Below are 21,779 nucleotides of genomic sequence, written 5' to 3' on the forward strand. Positions count from 1 at the left end.
TGAGGGATGTGGACTTGCCTCTCCCGGCAGCAGCAGGCGTTGCAGATTTCTGGGGGGTGACTGACGGTGAGAGTCTACTGCATCCTACAATATCGCTGCACTGCCTCGGCGGTGGCCTTGGTGCCTGGAGCACCTTCATCTCTGCGAGTGCTGGCTGTAGAGACCGACGCCTGCCTGGAGCTCACTGACCGAGGTGCAAGGGACTGTCGTTCGCCTCTCCGTGAGACCTGCCTCATCCTTCTGAAACTGCGGCCTACATGACTAGATTCCTGCTTGGTAGGAGGAGCCCTGACAACATAGTCTACCCATACGCTGCGTGGTCCCATTGCTGGGATGCATTGGGCTGCCTCCTGGAGGGGGAACTGTTCCACACCTACTGGTAAGAGCGGCGCTATAGCTGGGGCTGACACAGCGGGTGGCTTTGAAGCAAGGTTGTGCGGACTTTCCTCTGAGATGCATATACCTAATCCCAATGCATAGTCGGCCTGCTTGCAAGGTATGGATAGACATTGGGCCCCGAATCTTCTGCGGGGAGGGTAGAGTGCTTAAGCACAATGTGAGGCCAGTGGCAGGGAGCTACTATGCAACATAGTAGAGGTGGCGGCGCAATTACACCTAGGCGGAGACTGGTCTGGAAAGTTGGCGCCTACCACAGTCACTGGGGGACACACTAGAGCACGCAGGCCTGGAACAGGAACCCTGCTAGATCAACAGGCTAGCTGGTACAACTGCCATGGCATGGTGGAGAAAGGTGGGAACTCTCAATAAAGCAGGCGGTTTGGCCAAGGAGGACAGGCGGGATCCCTGCTTGGGGGGAAATACCTGGGAGCAGAAACGCTACCTCTGAGCTCCACTCAACTCCCCACAGTCTACACAGTCTGCGCCAACAGACTCTAGTAGGGCATCCATTATCGGTGAAAAGCAGAGTCAGCAAGCGATACCTCCTGGAGGAGTGCACGATCCCCTGACACCTGTACCTCTAAATAAAATACAGGAGCTGGAGGTGACCTCACTACTTGATGCACCTGTGGGACCCTAAGTGCCCTGCTTTGGCAGGTTCTACATGAGACTAGACAGGTGGTGGAATATCCATAGAGCAATATCACAGGAGGTAGTATCCTTCCTGTCGCAGGCCTTCATGATTAGACCTACACCGAGAAAGAGCGGGTCACGGCATCTATAAGAGACACTCTCATGTAATATGCCATGGTCTAAGACAGCTAAAACACTTCCATGATGTCTCTTTGCAGCAAGACCCCCCCGCCTGAGGCAGCGACCAACCCTCCGACTCAGCAGCTCAGAACAATTGGAGTTTAACCCCCCGCCTGAGCACACAAGGTTATATGGAACACTTCCTGAGGAAATTTGCAAGGAGATCTCCTCACTTAAAGAGGAGTTCAAGTCAGGCCTGGATGACCTCTGGAGAGAGGTGACTGAGACTGGGGACAGGGTAGGCGACCTTGAGTGGACCATCGATGCCAGATCCGAAAAACCCCAGATGCTGTGGAAACGAGGAGCCAAGCTTGAGGATCAAAATATTGAGCTGCAAAGCAAACAAGAGGACTTGGAAAACAGAAGCTGCCGGAATAACATCCGCATACTAGGTGTGCCCCTGGGGATGGAGGGCGCTGAGTTCACGGGCTTTTACTGCGGACCTGCTCCAGACTGTTCGGGGTGATGACAACGCCTCCTCACCCGCCCTGGATAGAGTGCACTGGGTGCTGCAAGGGCTGGACAAGCTGATGGCGCCCAGGACATCCTGACCAGGGTCCATTTCTTCATGGAGAAGGAAGCGATCATGCAGGCAGCCAGGGAAAAATCCAAAATTAAAAATCAAGGTCATACACTCCAGCTTTTCCAGGACCTATCTCCTGTCACACTACGGAAAAGTCTTGACTGCAAACCCATTACTAATAAGATGCAAGCCCTCGGGATTCACTCCCAGTGGGGCCACCCTTTTGCCCTCATGCTTCAGTGGGAGGGTAAGCTCCATTTGCTGCACTCACTGGCAGAAGCTAAAGCACTGCTAGGTCTCTCGGATGACTCATGGGAGGATGATGGGCCCTCCCGCATGGGTGCCTCAGGGTGCAACCACAAACATGGGTGGGCTACGGTCCCCCAGTGCAGGCACAGCATGCAACAGGCAGAATCATCCTCGCAAGACACAAAACTAGACATTATTAGACACTTGCGTGGCCTCAGCAGGGGGGCTTCCACTGCTCCCTCCATGGCAGGATCTGTATAACCAAAGCAAGCTAGAAATGGACAATCATCTAAAAGAAAATAATGGCAACTATAGGCCTCTACCCCTGGAACTATCGATGCAAATGATGGGCCCCGGAAGCCAACGGGGTCTGCTGTGGACATAATCTCACACTCCCATTAAGCCCTTGATGGCCAGCCCCCCTAGGCTTTCTCCCCCAGAGGGTGACTCCTCCAGCGGGATTGGAGCACTCAGGTGCTGATCTCTGCAGGCTGAAGAAGTCCTTGTTGGGCGCTGTTGGCCCACTGATGTTCTCTGTTATACCTTGTTTCCTCTTATGGGTCGCGCACAAGTTAACACGCAGCAATGGTGATGGGGCGCTTGCTACTCTGGGTGGGGAACTAGATGAGGTAGCTCTCTCCGGCCTCAAAACTGGAACTGCTGATAGGCTGTGGTCTGGTCGAGCGGGCCTTCTGGCCTGGTCAAGGTGGGGATGGGAGACTCAGAAGACAGGGACAATGACCTTCACCCAGGATGCAACATGCACTAGCATTCCGATGTTGGATTATACACACGATGCCAGGGCACTTCCTCCGACCCCTCACTTCCTTCTCATTAAATGTGCGGGGCCCAAACTCCCCGAATAAGCGGAAGCAAATCTGGCGTTACATCCTACACCACAACCCAGATGTCATAATGCTCCAAGACACCCACATAGTTAAGGTAGACTTACACCGCATACCCGAAATATTCCAAACGACATTTAGCTTACACAACTTCTAAAACCCTGGGAAAGGGCATACTCTGTAAGTAACTTCTACACCTCTGTAGTTAAAGAATCCCGATGAAATATCTATGCTCCGAACTCTGCCAAATATGCATATATATCAGAAGCATCCTGCGAGAACAGCTAAATGGGATAGAAGAGGACATATTGGTGTGTGGGGACTTTAACCTGGTCTGTGGCCCCTCCTTAGACAGAAGCAACGCGACATTTCAAAATACTGGGGCCATGTCGGCAAATCTAAAAAGAGACATTGAGGATTATGGGCTGCTAGACACATGGCGCTACAAACACCCGGGCGTGAGGGACTACTCCTTCTACTCACCCGTACAAACCTACTATTCGCACAGACTATGCCTTTGTCACCCCCTCTCTCCTCAAATGCCTGCGCACAGCGGAACTCTCAGATATCTCTATTTCCAACCATGCCCACTTAGAACTGACCTGGGAGGATCAGGCTCTCTGCCTGGAATGCACACTGTGCTGGCACGTGCCCCCACATCTTCTACGGGACCCAGGGGAGTGGAGGAGATACCATGGAAATTATTGATTATTTTCAGGACAACACATCGCCCGATATCCCCTTGCATACACTATGGGGGCAACAAAGCGTGCAAGCTGCTGTCCAGCAAATTGAGCCAACAGCAGGTTAAGGGACATATTGGTAAGATACAGACTGGAGATGCTAGATGAGTGACAGCAGAGAAGAACAAATTGGAGGCCTTTCGGGACAATTACCAGCAGCTTTACTCTCGTGAAGACCCCTCCCTCATGATACTTCACTCCTACCTTGCAGACGGCAACTGTGAGCCTCTTTGTGCACATCATGCGACCCTCCTAGATAGTCCCATTACAGTTGAAAAACTATGCACAGCTTTTCGGAGCCTTCACCTGGGTAAAGCCCCTGGCCCGGATGGCCTCCACACCCTCTTTTACCATTTATTCCACCCCCAGTTGCAGGAACATTTCCTGCGCCTGTTTAACTCCTTTCATGGGGACTCGGGCCTCATCTGCACAATGGTGATGGCTGAGATCTCCCTTATCCCTAAGGCAGGCGAAAACATGGCACAATGCTCCTCCCACCACCCAATAGCCCTCCTCAACACGGATGCTAAGCTTTTCTATTAGCTACCCGCCTCAACCAGTAACTCCCTCGTCTCATCAGCCCTGACCAGGTGGGTTTCATCAGCCAACGACAGAGTGCGGATAATGTCCAGCGTATATCCCACTTAGTATAAAAAATTCATCAACTGAACATCCCCGCTTGTCTTTTCTCGCTTGATGCGGAAAAGGCATTTTACAGGGTGGACTGGTCCTACCTCCAAGCAGTGTTGTGTAAAATAGGCATTGGACGTGAATTTATCTCTAATGTCATGGCTTCATATGTTGCTCCAACAGCCTGCATCCGAGTGAATGGGCCCACTTCGCCCCAGTTATTTGCATTAGTGGTAGAAACGTTGGCCATACGGGTGCATGAGTTAGCTGGGATTAAAGGCACACCTGTTGGTGGGCAGACCCATAAAATCAATTTATTTGCAGATGATCTCCTGCACACTTTGACTCAACCTGAACTCTTGTTCCCTTGTGTAGTTGTAAGCTTACAGACTTTTGAAGCCATGTCTGGCTTCAAGATTAATACATCCAAGTCATTCGTCTTCAACATTAACATTCAGGCACCAGAGGTTAAAGTGTTCACCCCCTTTCAGTGGTCATCACAGTCCATCAAGTATCTGGGCCTCCATGTCACCCCCACGCTTTCCTCATGGTCCCGTGTTAACAGGTCCTCTCTTTGTCGTTCAGTCCTAGCAGACCTCTAGATGCGGAAACCCCTCTACATCTCCTGGTTAGGGCCCATTAACATTATCACATTGAACATCCTACTGCGGGTCTTGTACCTATTCCGGACATTGGGCACGCAGATTCCACAGGTGGATATACAGCGTCTCCAGGGGGATCTATGCACTTAAGTCTGGAATGGGCAATGGCCTCGCATAGGGCATTCATTATTAATGCGACCGTGAGATAGAGGTGCTTGGCATGTCCAAATCTACTGGAATCTACTTGGCGGCACATTGGAGATATATCTCTGAATGGGTAGTGCGCGAAAGCAAGAAGCACTGGTTCCACATGGACTGTGTAGTGGCGTGCCGGCCCCTGTGGGGTTTTGCTTGGCTGCCTAAGCACACCCATCCTCAGAGCCCATATGTTGCAACCAAGACAGTATTGGACATCTGGGACAGAATGGCTGTAAAGAAGGGACTTACTACATTCCTATCCCAGAACACCCCCATCAACGCAACCCGGAGGGTCCACCGGGTCTGCCGGCACTCGAACACAGTAGCTGGAGTGATGGGGAGTGTCGGACGATACAAAACGTATTCATGGGGCATGTCATGAAGACTTTTGACAACTGCAGGTCCGAGCTTGCAATCCCTCCCACTGTACGCTCCAATATCTCCCGTGAAGACATTGGCTATCCCATCCTGGGATCCGTGTGGCAGCGGCTCTCCCCCTTTACTCTCTTTGAAACTGGTGCGGGCCTTTCATGGCACTATGGGATTGATCTCTAAAATCTATCAGGTGCTACAAAACTTGACTCCAAATTGCACCCATAAATATCAAACTGCCTGGCATGACGCGACCCCCTGGGGAATTACCCCCAAACAGTGGGAAACACTATGGCGAGACATCCCCGAAACCTATCGCAGCCTCGCCTCCCTTGAGACTGTGTATAAACTGATGCTTCAATGGTACTATACACCCGCTTGCCTAGCTGTTATTCATGCAACGGTCCTCAGCCTCTGCTGGCGCTGTGGAAAAGGACGAAGGTACTCTGTGCCACATATGGTGGACATGCCAAGTGCTAACTACATTCTGGAAGGAAGTTCTGGGGCACATTAAAGGCATCATTGGTTTCCCGCTCCCACATCTGCAACACACAATCATTTCAGGTATACATCCCCCCAACATAGCTGCGATGCTGGCACTGATTGGGCCCTCATAAGCCATTTACTCTTGGCAGTGTGACAACTTATAGCATGCGCATGGAAACAAACCTCACCTCCCTCCATGGCCCAATGGTTTGTTAGGGTGTAGCACATCCTAGCGATGGAGATACTTTTCCACAGCTTAGCAAACACCAAAAAGAAATTTCAGCGCATATGGCAGCCATTGATATCTTATCTTATGCACATAGAGTTTACTTGTTTTAGCCCCCAAAGCTTATAACTCTCCAGCTCCTTGTATGCGACTAAAGCATGCGCCTCCTTAGCTACCATGGAATGCACCGAGCGCTGTTGGTGCCTATCACCACACCCCACACCGGACATTGGGAAGCTTTCTGGGCACCCCACACCATATATCACTCTACGACCTGTACAGACTATGTTTGTTTGATGTTGTTAGTTCTATTTCTTAACGCTACCCTGATCATAGGGACCAGCACACACTAAGCCACGCGATGCTCCTGGCATTAAGTCTTAGCAACAACATCAGGGACTGACCAGGGCCAGGCACTCCCTTAAGTCGACGGCTGTGTTTCATGGAATCATCTAGAGCAAGTGTGCTTCACGAGGTGCATACATGGATCACGCTTGAAGTTATTTGAGATGATAAGCCGCCCTATGCTCTAAGCATATTGATGTCTTTTTTGCAGCTCTTCCATAGCATTTGTAGTGGTTGTCTTAATGCGGCCAGCCCGAAGAGGTTGTAGGCGACTTGCTGTGTATCTACCTATCAGTTGCCCTTCTGTCATCTTATGTATTCATGCTGCCAGCCCGGTCTGGGTTGCAGACAACTTGCTGTGTTCAACAGTGATTGTTTCGAAGGTGCTAATTAAAGTTTTTTAGAAGAGAAAAAAAACGAAACTATCGAGGTTGAAATCATATGAATCGAAATACATTGATAGCTTGAGAAGTTTAATTCATTTTTTATCACAGTTTGTGTTTTTGTAGGTGCACAATACAAACCAAAGCACTTCTGATGCTAGTGCAAATAATTACAAAAATAATTACATAAACGAATGTACAAGAAAAAAATTACACCCCATAACATCCATGTGATAAACTTTATGAATATTATCACACGGAATAAAAACTACTAAAAACACAGACTTTAAAATAAGGCTGCATAATAGTAATTTTAAAGGGGAGCATGCAAAATCTGTGATGAATGGCAGTAGTATAGAGTTAAAACCCGGTAGCACTTTCAGCTTTTTTAAATATTGCCAGTAATACCTTTTAACTCGTTTTCACTAGAATAGAATTCAATGTTTTTGAGACAAATACAAGGAAAAATCATTTGCTGCCTCGCCCGTTAACAGCGTTCTAGCAAAAATTGGGATGAATACCCTTGGAACATGAAGTTCTACCCTTTTATTTGTGATTAAAGCTGGGAGGAATGCTCTTCATTCACTCAATCAAGCCCCGGAAGCATCAGGTGATTGTCATGTACCCCCAAAATGCATTTGCTACAGTTGGGTGTGCTTGATTTAAACAATTCAACTTTGCAATTCCATTCTTCCTCTGTGATTTTTAGAAATTATAATGTTGGCTCATTATGAGACAAAAGCATACTTCCTTTCCTGTGTCTCTGCATTGATGCAGCCCTTCCAGTGTGCTAATAATTTGTTTGGCAGTTACATCTGGTATTAATGTCTGAGGATCTAATGACTCGCTAGCTTCACCCTTTAAAGAGTTCTATGGTCCTTTCTCTTTCAGCAAAAAATTCCACTACCCTTCCATATGACAGACCCTATCAACCGTGTCAGAATTCTCTTCCTCTTCTAGGACTAGCTGTGACTCTGCAAATGTTGCTAACTTCATGTTTTTGTACCTTAAATCCTGGAGATGCAATACCAGGGTGTAGCTGTCTGTAGTGCAGCAGGCAGAGTGCAAACAGGGTCCTGGAGAGGCCAGCTTCACCTGAACTATATTTTCCTTTTTCCTACTAAACAATCAATCAATCACGGCCTTTGTAAAGCGCGCTACTCACCCGGGAGGGTCTCAAGGCGCTGGGGGAAGGGGAAATGTCACTGCTCGAACAGCCAGGTCTTGAGCTGCTTCCTGAAGGAGAGATGGTCTTGGGTTCGCCAAAGGTGGGTGGGGAGGGAGTTCCAAGTCTTGGCTGCCAGGTAGGAGAAGGATCTTCCTCCGGCGGTGGCTCTGCGGATGCGTGGAACGGTTGCGAGGGCGTGGCTGGTCGATCGTAGCTGGCGGGTGGGCGTGTAGAAGGTCATGCGGTCGTTGAGGTACTTGGGGCCCAGGTCGTGGAGAGCCTTGTGTGCGTGGGTGAGGAGTCTGAACGTGATTCTCTTGCTGACGGGGAGCCAGTGCAGGTCTCCCAGGTGTCCGGTGATGTGGCTCTGTCGGGGGATGTCCAGGATGAGTCGTGCGGAGGCGTTCTGGATGCGTTGGAGTCTTTTTTGAAGTTTGGCTGTGGTTCCGGTGTAGAGGGTGTTCCCGTAGTCCAGTCGGCTGGTGACGAGTGCTCGGGTGACGGTCTTCCTGGTTTCGGTGGGGATCCATCTGAAGATCTTGCGGAGCATGCGCAGGTTGTTAAAGCATGAAGATGTGACGGCGTTGACTTGTCTGGTCATTGAGAGGGAGGAGTCCAGGATGAAGCCCAGGTTGCGTGCATGGTCTGTTGGTTTGGGAGCGGTGCCCAGGGCCGGGGGCCACCAGGAGTCGTCCCAGGCAGAGGGTGATAATCCCAGAATGAGGACCTCCGTCTTATCCGAGTTCAGTTTGAGGCAGCTGTTCCTCATCCAGTCGGCGACGTCTTTCTTCCCTTCGTGTAGGTTTGCTCTGGCGGTGGTGGGGTCGTTGGTGAGGGAGAGGATCAGCTGGGTGTCGTCGGCGTAGGAGATGATGTTGAGGTTGTGTTGGCGTGCGATGGCTGCGAGGGGGCTCATGTAGACGTTGAAGAGGGTTGGACTGAGTGAAGATCCTTGTGGTACGCCGCAGATGACTTCGGTGTCCTCGGATCTGAAGGGGGGGAGGCGGACTCTCTGGGTTCTTCCGGCGAGGAACGAGATGATCCATTCCAGTGCTTTCTCTCGGATTCCAATGTTGCTGAGGCGCTTCACTAGGGTGTGGTGGCAGACAGTGTCGAACGCCGCAGAGAGGTCCAAGAGGATGAGGGCCGCTGTTTCCCCGTTGTCGATAAGGGTTCTGATGTCGTCGGTGGCTGCGATTAGGGCGGTCTCGGTGCTGTGGTTGACCCGAAACCCGGACTGCGAGGGGTCGAGGGAGCCGTTTGTGTCGAGGAAGGCGGCAAGCTGTCTGTTGACGGTCTTCTCGATGACTTTGGCCGGAAAAGGAAGGAGCGAGATGGGACGGTAGTTCTTGAGGTCGGTGGGGTCTGCCGTTGGTTTCTTCAGGAGGGCGGTCAGCTCGGCGTGTTTCCAGCTCTCCGGGAAGGTGGCGGTGTGGAAGGAGGAGTTGATGATGTCCCGGAGATGGGGTGCGATGATGGCGTCGGCTTTGTTGAAGACGTGGTGTGGGCAGGGGTCAGTTGGAGATCCGGAGTGGATGGAGTTCATCGTGCGGGTGGTGTCTTCGGTGCTGATCGGGGTCCAGTTGCAGAGGGTGGTGGTGGCGGGCGTTGGTTCGGTGGTAGGGTGCGTTGTCTGTGCGTCGAAGCTGTTGTGTATGTCGGCGATCTTGCGGTGGAAGAACGAGGCGAGTGAGTTGCAGAGGTCTTGCGAGGGAGTGATGTCGTTGTATCCGGCGCTGGGGTTGGAGAACTCTTTGACGATGCTGAAGAGTTCCTTGCTGTCGTGGGCGTTGTTGTCAAGTCGTTCTTTGAGTGCCGACTTCTTGGTGGCGCGGATCAGCTGATGATGTTTTCGGGTGGCATGCTTGAGGGCGGTCCTGAGATGAGAGGTCCTCTTTCTTTACTCGCATTATGTCCCATGGCTCCCTTACTACCCCACTGTGCTGGACTATTCATCGCTAGGCTGAGTATGTGACTGCAAAGATGTACGCTACTGCTATCTTGGAATAATGCAAAGGCATCCTTGTCACACCTGTAACTTGCTTCTCAGGTCTGAGTTTGGTCGCAGATCCTGTCTGCTGTGACTGCTGAGGCAGTATTTGGGGACCCAGTAAAGGTCCCCTGGATGTTCACGGTATATCATCTGTCAGGGTTTGATTCGATGTAAAGATCTGGAATGGAGTTGCTGATGCAGATATCGTTCCGCTTGTTCACTAAAATTTAAAAACACTTAAAAAAGGAACATCAGAGCTTGTTAGAACTTAGCAGGATAAGCAGTACATTGCAGATGGTAGGCCTTGTAGATAGGTGTGGAGGTGCAACCAGCAGCAAAACACTACTCAGACCTATTCCCTTCTAACCATTTCCAAGGAAATTGTTAGTACTCTCAAATCTCAGCAGTTCCTTAAAGCATGAGGAGAGTAAAACAGGAGAAAAGTGTAGTTGAGGATTAAGAGATGTGCATGTCGGTATGAGGAGAACGAACTCAAGTGTGAAGCAGAAGCAAACGGGAATGGGGTTTGAGACCAGACATTTGAAAGTGCTTTAGTAGGGGTCAGGAGCACGATAAGTGGGTTAAATCTAGATAGGAAGTTCCTGGGTGTTATGGTGGTCAGGGCAGCTAGGAATTAATAATATAGATGGGACACATTCAGGTAAGCAGAAACGCCTGCTCCTGAACTGCTTATAGGGGCCATGGGACACCTGAGGGGCGCTGCCAGCTGCAGAACAAAATGCTGTTTTCACAGATCTGTAACAGTGGTTATAATCTGCAAAGGGATCATTGTGCTTGGCTGGTCAGTGCCCCATTTTTCATTCAGGATGCTATTTCTCATTTGCGGCTTTTGACTTTTGTATGAGTCACTAGCTCTTTGTTGTATTTATCCCTTTAAGACTCTCTATTTTCTTAATAACTGAGCGTATACTTATGTGTGTTCAGTGATTTGCCCAATGACTAATTTGGACACTGGCCAAACAATACATGTTCCAGAGGTTCAACCTTAAGTTATCCTTCTTTGTGTTGCAAGTGAGAAAGAGCCTGTAATTAAACTTTCTGGAGTTTGTATTGTTGGAAAACAAAAATTCTAACATGCTGACTATAATTGTTCATTCCGCTAAGTCATTCTCCTCTGAAATTTGTATTAAAAAAGAAACATAAACAAAATTAACCTTCAACTCTTTAATACAATTCTGATTATTGCCGTCATGGTGCAACAGCTTGGAACGTTTATTGATGTTTTTTTTAACTTTACAATGGCAGTCCTTTTGTGTGGCTCACGCCTTATCTACACACTATATAAACAGAGAAATATATTTAAATTGAAAAAATGAACAGGCAGAAGAAAGATATTGATACATGGATTAGCAATAAAGAACAATGCTGGTGAAAATTAGATTTGCAAACATTGTGCATCAGTCCATTTTGTGCCAGTTTACAGTATACAATTAGGTTAATGTACCACAAGCCATTTACTGTGAATTATAGGCATGTGTATTCATGTGTTACATGAGTACCTGCATCTTAAGAGCAGTAGCCTTTCATTAAAAGCAGGCCAGTAATACAGGTTATTTTTCTAGGATAATCATCTTTCTCTAGTTAGTGGTTACTTAAGGTTTCTTTTTGCTCTTCTGTGTGACTAATCCCAAATGAAGCAGGCAATGGTGCACCTACATTTCCGTACAATCTCATTAGACTGTAAAGAGAAAATAGCTGAAATGTTAATAAAATATTTCAATGATAATGACGATATTAATTTTAATTCATGAAATGCGGAGATGTCTCCATTTATCAGAAAGCTGTATGCAATAATTCAAACGTTACCTTTTCTAGTATCAAGAAACTGCGTACCTCATGCTATTATGATCTAGATCTTGAGAGGTGGAGGCCCAAATTTATGAACAAGTGGCTCAGCTCAGCAAGCAAAGTGGCTATGCTTTTCTGAGTTGGGTCACCTCAGGAGAGTAGAACTGCACCATATCATCAATGGCAAGCAAAGTTCTGTCCTTTCCTTGTGCTGATGCACTTTCTGCTACCTAGCATGAATGTAGACACAGTTGTGCCGTAGGGAAAAGGTGTCTGCTTTGGATTCTGGATAGTATTTGTGCTAGAAGGGGTACTTTCATGCACTAAAAAAATACGTTGAAACTAGTTCCTCCTTGTATATGTGTTGCAGAATGCAGCACACATGCAAAGAGAAATAGTAAAGGTTGAATAAAGATATTTCTCCTTGTTATGCCAGTCTCATTGAGGTGCAGGAATGTGATGCAAATCCAACTCTACAAGTCTTTGTAGATGTAGATTTGCATAAAGATCCATGGGTGGGTGACAGGAATGCCCATGCACTACCATTGGAATGCCACTCTTACGCAAAGTAATGCAAGGAAGCACAATGACCTATATTGCGTTACATTTTTTTATACATTATACAAAACAGCACAAATAGCCATATGTGTTGCTTGGTAACTACCAAAATAGAATTTTGCATCAGGTATATGTTAAAAAAGTAACACACACCCGAACAAAAACCTATACAAACATGGCCTAAGCTAATACCATGAAAAAGAGTCAATCTCAGTTGCCAACCAAAGAAAAAATACAAGAAAGTAATCAAGATGAGAAGTGCAAACAGCCATATCATCAGTTTAAGTTGTAGCAAAGTTGAATGTATCGAACAGATTGAAAGAAGAATTGAATTCAGGAAAATGCACATGAAATGTTTCTATGTAAATTTCAAGCATGGAACAGGAAAGGGAATAAACGAGGCCTAGCTGCATGCTTAATTGCTATCATAGTTGAGGTGCAACCAACTGCAGCTGAAAGGTCGGTATATGTTATAGGAATCCCTCTGAATAATTCAGGATGAACGCTTATGCAGTGCATTAAGTATCGCGAGTACATGCCCAAGACCAAGTTGAATGCCTTTTCCATGTATAATAGTACCATGAAATCAGTTTTTGAAGAGTAGAAAGACAGAGAGCCACACTCATGACTAAATTAGTATGAGATATGGTGCCCTTGTCTGGATTGAATCCATGCTAAATAAACAATGCAAAGTTTGTCAATTACATTCACTAAACATTTAGACAAAAATTTTGCAAAATGTTTTGACTCAGACTTAAGTTATGCGATTGGCCTAAATAATTTACAATCATGGGGATGTGTATCCATGTTGAAAAAACAAATCCAATGGGCAAGCGGTCATGAATCTGGAGAGCACTTTGAAATAAGAGCCTCAATAACCACTGTTAGAAACAGAGGGCTGATTTCCTGCAACTTTATATATAAGTGATATATAGATGTTCGCAGGCAAAGATCTGCTGCTGCTGCTATCTAACACATGATCCGAATTAAACACATTTTTATTGTGGATGTAAGAAAATGAATTATTTATTGGGACGGTTGATTGACCACCATACCTAATAAAGTCACCAACCTACTAGGTCCTGCCAAAAGTTTCAATAATCGAAACCTGAACTCAACCCCTGGTACCTATGGCACAGAACAGACATGCTTGAGTTAGAGACAATGTGTAATGCATTAAGAATACCAAAACAATGAACAAGTCAAAGACACAACACAATGACATTCACACTCTCATTTATAAAAAATAGAGACATATTTAGAAAGCAAAATGACACCACAGTGAAATAAATCCAGTAAGTGGAACCCAGAGAAATCCAATTTTAGAGATTTTAGAGACTTAAGTGAAAAAGTGCACAGTAAAAGTAAAGCGTGCTAGTCAATGACTGTGGTAGACTGAGACAAAACTGCAATTTCAGGCCAACCACGATGAAGCCTGGGTTACATACACCAAGTGGGCTGGTCACTCTGAATGTCTGGAAGTCAAAACGTTTGAGAAAAATTAAAGTTTGCCTCAGAATGGGACTATGTCACTTTCATGAAGAAAAACATTGACATTTCTTCTAAATCCTAATGCAAAATGGGACTTAGTACTTTTTTTCAAAAGTCGCCGATGCAATTGTAGCCACTGCTTTGGGACAGAATACCAGATACCTGAAGCAGGTTGGTCCCTGGTGTACTTTGGAGATTTCCTGTTGGAAATTGAACATAGTGTTTGTTTTTCAGATATGTGTGGGCCCTTTTGTGGGATAAAGCTGAAATCCAATCCAATGCTATGGAACTGCCAGCCGTATACTGTTTCTGGTCCCCTAGCTGAAGCTCTGGAGGAAACGTATTCCAAACTTTCCAAACTTTCTTCTGTGCTCAAAAAACCACTACAGTACACTTCTAAGGCCCACAGGTCCTCATGTGGGACACTCAGAGATTCTCAGGGTGTGAAGTGGAGGCCAAGAGCAGGGTCCAGTCCAGATCCAGTTGTTACTGGTCAGCTGGCCGTTTTAGGAAAATACATCTTGCAGCTTGTATTCCTGTAGCCACACTGGAGTTCAGTCCACTGCTTTGTCATGGGCATATGTAGGGCCAGGTTCAGCCCTTCAAGTCTCCTCAAAGTTGTCAAATAGCAGGTGCAGTCCTACATCTGTGTTTTCACAAGTCCAGAAATTGTTCTGAGGCTGGTACCTTAGGGTGCCACATTTATCCCTAGCACCAGCTAGTAGGTGGGGGAGACTCCTAGCTCTTTCCTAACGGATGAGGTAATAGTTGCCAGGGGCAATGTTAGCCACTATTGCAGCAGCTCCTGTTTGCCTTACTGCAAGCAATCCCACTGCTACTTATTTCCAAAATCCAAGGAGGGGAAACCCTTCTCCCTATGTGCACAGCCTATGAAGACAATGTATTTGTTAGCCGATAAAAAAAAGACAACATTCACCAAATGTGGAAAACTTGAAAGATATACTACATGACCAGCATGTGGCCAAAGGCAATGTCCATTATCTTGTGATTGGTAATATAAATTTGGCCATAGATGCACTGTGTTGATTTACTTCAGGTCCACTAACCCTATAAGACACTGTCCTAATGACTGGATGATATCAACAGTGAGCTCATCGATGATCTAATTTGAGATGTTATCACAAATTTATCAATGTTGCCATTTATTATGTTATGAGTGATATAATATGTACGGTCAAAAGCAGTGCATGGTGGGACTACACGTTATAGTTATCTAAGTGGCCTTTCACTAATAAATTCCAGTGGATTTTGTTTTTTAAACACCAGCTTCTGTGGTATTTCAATACATAACTATGCTGGCACTTTAACCTTAGTTTTTTTCTGTGAATGTTTAGTTTTTTTCCAATGTAAGCTAAGATCTTTTTACCATACCTTACTATCACTTCACTTTAACCTTTGGCTTTTTAAGTGAAGTTTGAGGTGTTTTCAAAATAGATAAGATCATAGAACCATACCTAACTATAATGCCTCTTTAACTCTTTATTTTTTCAGTTAATTTCTAGGATTTTTTGATCATATTCAGTTCCTCAGAGCATGACTTTTGGATGTGCACAGCGGGGAGTTGAAAGCAGGGCCTGACATCTGGCGGTTGCAACCAATCCCACCACAGGTGCACACAGACTTCGTGCCTGGCCTGCAGTCAACCCAAAGCTGGGGGTTAGCTACAGCATCTGATCTTTAGGCAGGCCCTGCACTCAATCTGATATGGATGGATATAAGTGGCCATTTTTTGCAAGTACAGTGGTACTCCTGCAGTACCTGTGCTCATCCCCATGTTACAGCAGTATCATGAAAGTATTCCCCAAAAACGTTTTCAAGTTGCTGCAGTACCATGAGAGGGAAGCTTTTACAGCAGCTCACGTGCGGTTGACGTGGTACCTCAAGGAAAGGCAATACTGGTTCCTGTGGGAGTACCATGGTACCTGCAGGGCAAATATTTTTAATAGTGGCCTCCTATGAATCCCGCTTGGTCCCCCCAAGTGCCAGGAGTATCAGTGTTGGATCAGAATGTCCCTACCATGCCCAGTTATAGCTTTAAAAAAAAAAAAATCTTGGACCCATGGACTGTGACCCCAAATCATGTAATGCCAGCTGCAATATTTTTCTATGGCTTAGGCCAGCCAATTAGATCACTTGGTGGCACATGGCCAGTACATGTTCCATGGTACTGAATAGCCAGACTGAAGAAAAAGTTCCCTGAACTTTTCAACATCCTTTTTTGGGGGTTTTTATATATTCATATGTGCGTGTGCATCTATCTATCTATCTATCTATCTATCTATCTATCTATCTATCTATCTATCTATCTATCTATCTATCTATCTATCTATCTATCTATCTATCTATCTATCTATCTATCTATCTATCTATCTATCTATCTATCTATCTATCTATCTATCTATCTATCTATCTATCTATCTATCTATCTATCTATCTATCTATCTATCTATCTATCTATCTTCCTATATATTACCTACTGGCGGTCGCCAGTAGGTAGTTATAGTTAGGACCACGTTTCCATAGGAAAACCTCAACATTCTATTTTGAATAACTTTGGCGCCGGTCGACGAATCCACGCGAATTTCTCAAAATAGGTGGGGCGCTACGCTCCGCTCCTACCCTGAAAGTCTCGGGGGGATCCGTCAAGCGGGGGCTGAGATAAAAGGGGGGTCCCAAAACGCGTTTTTCCCATGCATTTTTCCATAGGACCTTTAGAACGAGCTACAGCCCGAACGGCTGAACAGAATTACTCAAAATTTGGCAGAGAGGTAGTCCCTAGGTCAAGGAAGTGCCTTTTGTAGGTTTGGTGTAAATCTGTTCAGTAGATTCTGAGAAAATAGCCTTTAAATCAATATATATATCTGAGCCAGCTTACGGTACGCTTACCGTACGCTTACGGTAAGCGTACGGTGGCGTGCGCGAGCGCGATTCTGATTGGCTCTTAGATCTTAGTAAACATTCGAATCGGCCGAAACCAGGAAGCGGCGGCCGCCATTTTGTGTATTTCACTCTGAAAAAAAAGAGTGAAAACAAGGAAAGGGGGCAATGAGGAGAGTTACAGACCCCCTAACAATTGTAAGGGGGTCAAAGATGGACAGAAAAGTACAAAAAAAATATTTATTGATTTTAAAAAAAATCACGGGGTACGCGTACGGTAAGCTTACGGTAAGCGTACGGTAAAAAAAATAAAAATAAATAAATGAAAAGCAGATTTAAGAGTTTAGAAATTAGGGAGCTCTAAAAAGAGCTGTTTTGTTTATGGAGTCATTTTTTTAGTGGTACCTACAAGTAAGTACCGATGCAGAGTCTAAGGTTCAAGAGGAAGACTCTGTTCCCTTCATCATTGAAGTGCACACCATCTCCTCTATAAATGTCTTGCATGTCGTAACGCAAGTTGTTGTGGTAAATGGCACCCATACCATAGTCACGGAGGAAAGCAGAAACAGATTTGTTGACGTGCTTTCTTGCTTTGTCAATCTGTGGACAGAAATGATTGGACCAGTTCCATTTTTGCCTTTGGCATATGTTGGAAAACACAAAGGCAGTTTTAGGGAAAAGTGAAAACAGTTGTGCAAAGGTGTCCTTCATAAGCATTTCCAGACCTACCCCAGTCAAAGTGCCTAGGTCATTGCCACCACAGTGCACTATTATGAGGTCAGGGTGTTGGATTTGCATGAAGGATTTCACCAATGGCATCAATTGGTGCCACTTTAACCCTCTCTGACCAATCCATTTAATGTCTACATTTGGCAAAGCAAGGTCTCTCACCATATCTGTTTTCTCTGCAAACTTTTCACTCCAGAAGACATAGCTGTGCCCTACAATCCACACTGTGAACATCTTCAAAGGAGATCTGGATGCACTCAGGAGGTGTCTTTCAGTAGAATGGCAATATGAAAAGAAAGACAGTTTGGAAATGGAGGCATACATATTTTTTTCAAAACAAAAAGAACTGATTGGCTGTTTCATACCATTCCAGAATAAAAACTAGGCTGTATGTGTAAATTAATAGAAGCATGTTTTGTATTGGTACAAAAAAATGTGTAACCAAAGAACAGTACTATGGATTTGCTGTTAGGTTTGAAAAGTCAAGCACTCTTGCTCTGTGGAATTGAAACATTGTGTGTCGAACTTCTGACCTAACTGAACACAGCAGTGTTCCATGAGCTGTTGCTATGGTAGCAGGCAGAAGTCAAGTTGGGGGAAGGGTACTAGGCAGAAGTCAAGTTGGGGGAAGGGTACTTTTGGAAAAGGGTTGGTTTTCAACCAATAGAAATGTGTGATTACATTTGAAAAAAAGGGGGAAGCACTGAGATTTGAAACTTACATGTATATGTGTGGAAAAATAGAGGGAAAGTTTGCCATTATCTGGTTCTGCTGAGAGGAGAGAGTTGAACACAACAGAGATCCTGGCTCTGATAATCTGCTGTTTGAGTGTCACATTTCTTTCACAACTAACTAATTTTAAAGGTGAGTTTACAGTTTGAGAGGGTATGTATGTGGTAACTTAAGAAATGAATAATAGAAATGGGAATTGTTTTTGTTGTAGTTACACATGGTGGTTTCATAATGTGTCAGTGTGTAAAAGTGATTTACACTTGCCCCTGAAAAAAAAAAGAGCAGTAAGTGTGCTTTCAAATTGGCAAAGAAATTTCGTTTTGGGACTAATGTGAAAATATGACTCTGTGTGCATAGAAGAATTATAGGCAGAGATTTATTGCGTCTTGCTCTGGTGATTTCACAGTTGCATTAGATGGAAAGGGGGAGCGAATTTTTGGGGGAATAAGCAGAGGGTTAGCACACACCCATGTCCTTGCCGTGTATAGTCATGCACAGTATTTACAAGCCAGTGGGGTTTTCAGGTTTAAGTCTGTAATGCAAATACATTCAGCATCACTAAGGCTGGTTGCCCTTGGTGGAGTGTAGGCAGTCACAGAGAATGCACATGGTGGTGGTCTGAAAAAAAAACAGCTTGGACACGTGCAATTAAATAAATCAAAAATAGTGGTTTCATAATGTGTCAGTCTGTAAAAGTGATTTCCAATTGTTAAAAGAGGCAAAAATATTTTTTGGAAAAAAATGTAAATATGTGTACTGTATTATAAATTGTTATAAAAATATTAATACTTTTTTCTTTTTTTTCAGATCGATATAGAAAATTTTTGAAAACTACAACCATTTTAAAAACTATTTTTTAAAAAAACAAATGAATAAATATTTTTTTGAGTGAGTATGGTAAGTCAATGTAATGTGATAAATGATTTTTAGTGTTTTTTTTTAAAAAAATAAAAAAGGTACGCTTACCGTACGCGTACGGTAAAAAAAAAATAAAAAAAAGTTTTTAAAAACATATGTAAAAAAAAGATGATAGATAAGGTTAGCTCTTAAAAGAGCCGTTGTGTTCATGCAGGGACAGAGGAAAGAAAGATTGGGAATATTAGACGGTACGACAAGTGTGCTGATCTATTTTATTGTTCACTAGGGAAATACTGGTCTCCCTATAAGTAATTAGATCGTGACAAGTGGCGCACCGTACTTCAACCCTCGCAAACCGAGGGTTAATTTCCAGAGGGCCAGCAAAAGGAGATTCTCCCCCCACAGATGAAGGGCTCACCTGACCTGCAGAAGAAGGAGTCTGCCCTGCAGATGATGGTCCAGGCTGAGCTGCTGTGGATGTACTGGCTCGTCTTTCTGAAGAGTTACCTCCAAAAAGATGACCATGTGTCCTTTTGTGTACATCCTTGAGGTGTCTGATCATGGTATGATTCCCAAAGGAATACTTCCTGTCAGGATTACCTCTAGAAAGTACACGCTGACACAGCCTGCAAGTAACTAAGGGTGCATTCACCTTTTGCTGGCCTTCTGGAAAAGTAAAATAATCCCAAACATAAGAAGGCTTTACTTTCCTCGCTCTCTGCCTCAAGACAGTGCTGCTGGTGCTAGCCTCACTCTCAGAAGGGCTCTGCTGTTCTGCCATCGTATCCCAAAGACAAACCAGCTCCTTCTTCCAAGGGATCACAAGCAGAAATGAGGGGAATGGGTGTGGTGTAGGAGAGTTCTAGAACTGAAAGTAGTTTCCACCAATCAAAAGTTGTGTTTCATGATCACATGACCTACCGTACGCTTACGGTACGCTTACGGAGCGCTTACGGCAAAAAGTACGCGTGCGCGTAAAAAAGACACGCGCTTGCGCGCATGCGCATAACAGTCATTTCCCGGCACTTCCGCGTAACGTGCGCGTGTTGCGTAAGCGCGCACGCGTCCCACGCGCAGTACGCGCGGCTACGCAAAGTACGTAACTATGCGCAAGCAGCGTAGATAGATTACGGACGTTGCGTAAACCGTACGCTTACCGTGAGCTTACGGTACGCGTACTATAAAAAAAAAAAAAAAAAAAAAAAAAAAAATCTGGAAATAAATTTTACATGTTTATTTTAAAAAATATATATAAAAAAAATATTTAAGGATTTTAAAAATTTAAGCATAGTCTTTATAAAAGATAAGAAAATTAAATTAAAAATATGTTTGAAAAAAATGAAGAATAAAAAAAAAAAATAGCATTTAAAAAACCTTGCAAATTCACTGAAAAAACCATGGGTTTCACACACGTTATAGTTAGGAATTAGCATTTAAAAAACCTTGCAAATTCACTGAAAAAACCATGGGTTTCACACACGTTATAGTTAGGAATTAGCATTTAAAAAACCTTAGAAATTCACTGAAAAAACCATAGGTTTCACACACGTTATAGTTAGGAATTAGCATTTAAAAAACCTTAGAAATTCAGTGAAAAAACCATAGGTTTCACACATGTTATAGTTAGCTGGACATTTTACTCGTAAAAAACCAATGAAATTGCCCCGTTATAGTTAGTTCAGCTAACTATAACTCGCGCGCCCGCAATGCACTGCTGATGACGTCACATATTACATCACTCATGACATGGTCAGTGACATCACTCATGACATCACTGATGACATCTCAAATGACATCACTGATGACCTCACTGATGACATCATCCTTGTGATAGAGTGGCAGACCTCCTCTCACCTTAATATAAGCTTTGATACACACATTCAAAAATAGAGACTAAAAATATCAAAACAATGGACATACCAATACCAGTTACAACAACCTCTTCAGTAATTCTAAGATCCACATACACATCCACTCATTCACCAACAGTCCTATACAGTCACTCATACATGTACTCACTCATCATATGTACTCATACATCTATACATCCTGTTACACAATGCCACTCATCCATAGAGTTACTCACACACATAGTCACTCATGCTAATAAAGAATAAAACATACATTTACTTGCATATACAGTAATACACACACCACCATACTTACTTCTACGGAAACTTACACATACTTAGTCTTTTAAACAATCACTTATAGAAACACATACTTATTCATACAGGAACTCTTTCAATCTCTCCCTCTCACATATACTCACATATATACACCAATAGTCACATATACTAGTTTAAAACATATGTAGTTACTCCTGAAGACACTATTGAGACAGTCATTCACTCACTAACACACCCATACACACACTCATCCACCCATACAGTCCTGCACACATGCTGTCTTCAACACATACAAACAGTGAGTCACTCATTCATGCATCTATGCACTACGTAATACCCCCCACCGTACCATACAGACACTCAGACTGATACTCAAAAAAACAACTAATAACCTATATAGACACCCATGTAGCTACTCACCAACCCATGCAGCCACTTATACACAAAGTGAGAGATACACTTAATCAGTCAGTTACACAATCAATTTTTCAAAAACAAATCATCCATTTAGACACTTATATACCCATTTATTCTTCCATCGACCTTGAGATATACATATATAAAACATATTTAATTTTCAGAAAAACACACATTCACTGG

At 44.5% G+C, this 21,779-nt stretch overlaps 1 protein-coding gene across 2 annotated transcripts in view; it reads left to right on the plus strand.

Moving 5' to 3' along the window:
• Positions 1-21,779, plus strand: part of LOC146866039 (annexin A1-like) — a 253,724-nt gene that overhangs the window by 64,968 nt on the left and 166,977 nt on the right. The window lies entirely within an intron of this gene.

This window comes from Triturus cristatus, chromosome 2_1, assembly GCF_964204655.1.
Source record: "Triturus cristatus chromosome 2_1, aTriCri1.1, whole genome shotgun sequence".
NCBI lineage: Eukaryota > Metazoa > Chordata > Amphibia > Caudata > Salamandridae > Triturus > Triturus cristatus.